Source organism: Homarus americanus, unplaced genomic scaffold (assembly GCF_018991925.1).
Source record: "Homarus americanus isolate GMGI-L3 unplaced genomic scaffold, GMGI_Hamer_2.0 scaffold36970, whole genome shotgun sequence".
In the NCBI taxonomy this organism is placed as follows: domain Eukaryota; kingdom Metazoa; phylum Arthropoda; class Malacostraca; order Decapoda; family Nephropidae; genus Homarus; species Homarus americanus.
Window position 1 is genome coordinate 8,080,088 of NW_024740094.1, and position 5,039 is coordinate 8,085,126.

The following is a 5,039-nucleotide window of genomic DNA, read 5'->3' on the forward strand; positions in this document are numbered from 1 at the left end:
TTCAAAAGTTGATTTTTCTTATAGAAATTGATGTAGTTGGTCAATCTGGGTGATCTTGGTGTCGATATGTATGTTTTCAAGCATGCTCAGATGATTTTTTATAGTTTTAAGTCCATTGTAACATTTTTATCCACATAAAATAACACTTTTAGTAAAAAATATAACAAAAAAGAACTTACTAAAAAAAAAGTACGGTAAACAGTGGGAACACAGTCCCACCACCGAGACGAGGTAACACTCCCACCACCGATCGTCTTGTGTGAAGCAAGCATATAAATTAAAGAAAATACTTGCAGTGTGTTTAATATGTTACAGTATATTAAAAATTAATAAATAAACAAATAAATCGGTAAATCCATTTCAAGTAAATGGAAAAATTTTACTCGACACCGACATTAGTTCCAGTTACCGGCAAATAGCAGACGCTTCAGTGACGTCACTAGTGTTTACACTACACCAGCGGGTAACATTTGATGACATTACTTGAAGTGAATTGGCCTTATTTTAAAAAACCAAGGATGGTTGGTAGAGGACTACTGAGTCAGTGGGTAAGTGTCACATTTGGGGTACTGGTCTTATACAGCGAATAGAGCTCAAAAGCTACTTTTTAAATGGAAATTTGGGGGGGCCGTCTTATGCACCCCGACGCCTTATAGGCCGAGATATACGGTACCCAAAATTCAGTTAACGTCCCAAAGACTCAATATAATGTCATTTTTGCATCATTACGGACTACTTTGTACGGTGCATCACTCTCTCTCGTCTTGCCGCGCTTCGCACTAACAGCTTGGAGTGTTACCTCTCACTCGCGGAACGTCACACAGCATACCCAAGCTTGCAAGTTTTTGTTAGGCTTCCACAGCGTTCTTATGTGTTCAAGTGTTTTTGCTCGTAATAATGAACTCTAACCATTCGAAATGGCTTCCAAGCGCCCATCAAGTGCTACTTGCTACTGATGCTAGTGTTGTGAAGAAACAATGCAAGACCATTAGCCTGTTTTGAAAAAGAGGAATGTGTGGTGGACATTGCTGATGCGCTTGAACTAACCCCCACAACATTGCGTAATACCTGGCCCAACACGGCAAGATTAAGGCTAGTGCTGGAAGTGGTAGATCTCTGAGTGCAAAAAGACAAGTCGTGCTCGAAGTTCCATGATTGAGAAGATGGAAAAGATGCTGGCTGTGTGGATGGAGGACCAGAATCAACGCAATGCCCCTGTGAGCCTTATGGTTATCCAGTATAAAGCAAAATCCTTGTTTGACAACTTAAAGGCAGAAGATGGTGAAGGATCAAAGGAAGAGAACTTTAAGGCCAGCCGAGGATGGTTTCAACGTTTTAAGCACCGTTATAACTTCCATAACATTAAGATGACTGGTGAAGTTACTAGTTCAGATACGGTTACTACCGAGATATTCCCGTCTGAATTCAAAAACATCATCGAGGAAGGAGGCTGCTCAGCGAAGCAAGACTTTAATGTAGATGAGACTGGTCTCTTTTGGAAGAGGATGCCAGATAGAACCTATATCTCAAAGGAAGAAAAAAAGAGCGCCAGGTTTTAAAGTTGCAAAAGACTGCTTGACGCTGCTGCTGGCGACTTCAAGCTGAAGCCTATGCTATTTCTCATGCTGCCAACCCACGGGCCCTAAAAGGTTACTCCAAGGATCACCTTCCTGTCATTTACAAGGCAATGAAGGAATACTGTGCCAAGGAGAACCTTGACTTCAAAATTCTTCTTGTCGTTGACAATGCTCCAGCTCATCCTCCCAATATCTACGACTTACATGATAATGTTCGAGTTGTCTTCCTGCCTCCCAACATGACAGCACTGATGCAGCCTGTGGACCAAGGCGTCATCGCCACATTCAAGGCGTATTATTTATGGAGTACCATGGATCAACTGCTAAAGGTTACTGACGGAGAAAATAAACCTATGATCCGAGAATATTAGTGGGGATTCAAAATTCATCATGCAATCGACAACATTGGCAAGGCATAAGAAGAAGTTTCAGAAAGTTGCCTGAATGGTGTGTGGCGTAAATTGTAGCCCGAGTGCGTCAACAGTTTAACGGGATTCACGGACTTAGTCCCAGCAGTGAATCGGGATATCCTCAGCTTTGCTAGAGAGGCAGGCTTTCATGAGCTGGAATCAGGGGATATTGAGCAAGTCCTGGCAGCCCATACAGAAGAGCTCACCAATGAGGATTTGCAACAACTAACAGGACACAGTCCCGTTGAAGACGAAGACGATGAAGAAATAACATAATGAATGCTAACTGCCAAGAGAATGACAGAAGCGTTCAACATGATTCAGCAAGGATTGCAAATCTTCATTGATGACGACCCAAACAGAGAATGTAGCTCAAAGATTCAACACAGCATTGATGACACAGTCTTGCTTATTACAATGAGATCTACAAGGAGAAGAAGAAAAGGAGCATTAAGCAGTCAAGGCTGGATTTTTTTTTCGTCGTCGGAAGGCAGCAACAGCAGCATCTTCACAACAGCCTGAAAGTGAGGAGCAGCAAACAGCAGCCGAGGAACCCCAGCCAGAGCGGAAGGAGGAAGCACCCGCCGAGTTTCAGTGACTCACGACCCTCCTCCGCTCCCGCCCTCCATTGAATTTGTGTATATGTAATGTATTTCATGGGGAAAAGGAAGGCTCAGGAATGTAACTCCCGTATTTTATCTATTTCTTATTGGGAAAATTGATTCCGTTAAACGTCGTTTCCGTTAACGTCGCGGTTTTCAGGAACAGAACCACGACATTAGGCGAGGATTTACTGTATTTAGTGGCTATCTAAATTACCATTTTCCTACATACTGCCAGTCACTGACATAACATTTAACTTATCAGATCAATGAACAAAACTTGAATAAGATATAATTTATTGATAGCTAAAATGGTTTATTGTTTATACTGTACCCTATGTAAAGTAGTGGGCAGTGACTATAAGGATCCCATTGCGAATACTGTATATGCATGACCACACACTACAATACATTATAGGAAAACCTCTATTGATGATGGCGTTAGGTTACTGAAAACCCAATTGTAGGTTGAAATATCGTAAATTAGATTTATTATAACATGGGGTTCAGTGGAATAGGTTCCTGGCCAGTCGGACACCCATATGTATCACCGAAAAAAAATTCCTAGAATACTACTATCATTACAACACAAACAAGTCACCACATCCTATTGAACAAGTCTGGTCTTCATCACATGTCCCCTTTGAGGCTAAGGAGACTCTTAAGGTGGAGTGGAGACATCCACCTGAGTCCCACACAGACTTTGGGGAGTCTGAAGAGTGGGGACTGGAGGTACAGCCTTCATCTTTGCCTTAAAGATGGTGAACAAAATGCTTGCCAAACATTTTCAAAGTTACACTGCTCACTTCAGTCTCAAAAACATGACAATAATGGTGGGGAATAAATTATTTTATGAAAAAATGTATGAAATGTTGTGATGGAGGTGTGGTAGGGGATTAGTGGGCCTCATGTTAATGACCTGACCTGATCAATGTTAGGTCACCCAATGTCAGAGTGGGGGATTAGTGGGTCTCATGACCTGAAGATGTCTTGAATAAAGATGACAGCTAAGTAGCAAATATTTTTAAGGCTTTCAAATATGTGTATAAACTCTTATTTACAACATCTGCCCTAATCGAGAGAAAAGAATTTGGTACCATTGCATACTGTATATGGAGACACGTTCCTGATGACGTAATTTTTTACTTATGAGATATATACAGTAATGTATATGAAGGTGTACCTGTATTAATAAACACAAATTGTTACAGTAACTTATCTTTACTAAAAATTAATGAATAATAAATATATAATTATACTGCACATAAGTGTATAATAAATAACAGTCATAGAAGAATGATCGGTTGTGAGATGCAATGGGTGGGATGGAGAGACACTACCTTTGCGGGAAGATGAAAGCGTGGTCAGTTTCTCGCTTCAAGGGTCGCTCCCCCCCCCTCCCCCCTGTCTCTCTCACTCAGTCACACCACCAATTCCTTTACCCTAGCATCTATGCTACCTTTACCCAAGCATCTATGCTAATTGTGTTGGAGAGATGAATTTGATACCATAATGATTCCGAATAAATTCCCTATCCGACTTTTCCAATAAAAGATCCTTAACCCCGAGGCTTCGGGTCACAGCTTGTGACGTGCATCTGTAGAGCTTCGGGTCATGTCACATGATGTTTTGATCTTTTGTGGGCCTGTTTGAATAAGATGGGTGGGCCTGGCTAGATTATGTTGCCAACTAAGTATAGTATTTATCCTTCATTCACTCACACATGAGAGCCTCTCAGTAGCTTCTCAGCTTTTGTGAAGTAGGAATCTCGTTCTTGGTCTTGAATCACTTCACCATGAGTTTCTACCCCCCCCAACTTCCAAGGACAAGTCTAGTATTGTGATCAATTACTGATGTAGTAATAATGATTGTTAATAGTGTAAATAGTAATAACATAGTAAACAAAGTGTCCTGTACCTCATACTGCCTACAAATTAATGTTGTTTACCTCATACAAATGTCAATTATAATTGACACAATTGTACGAGTCGAGTGTGTTTGTGAGGTGACGTATAATCATACGCCACCTCACAAACACTCTCAACCCTTCCTGGCCCGTGTTGTCAAAGTGTGGTAGGGACACATATTTATTTCCTATTTATATCATGCATCACCAGTTTGTAAGACTATAATTGCTTCTTTTTTTCTCATTTTTTTTTCTCATACAGTAATACCCCACTTTACGCGGTTCTCGCTTACGCGTTTCTACATTCACGCGGTGCATCTACTCATATATGCGAGTGAAGTATAATTTTTTTATTTAGCTCATAAAATTCAAACAAATTACATTGCTGGAATTCTTACAATATGATGATCATTTTGAAAATAAACATCATGGATTTTGCATTAGACATACAAATTTTAGATCTAATGTAAGAATTTGGTTTACACATAGCAAATATGTTATCTTTTGTGCAAAATATATGACGTGTATATTCAAAATATTCCTG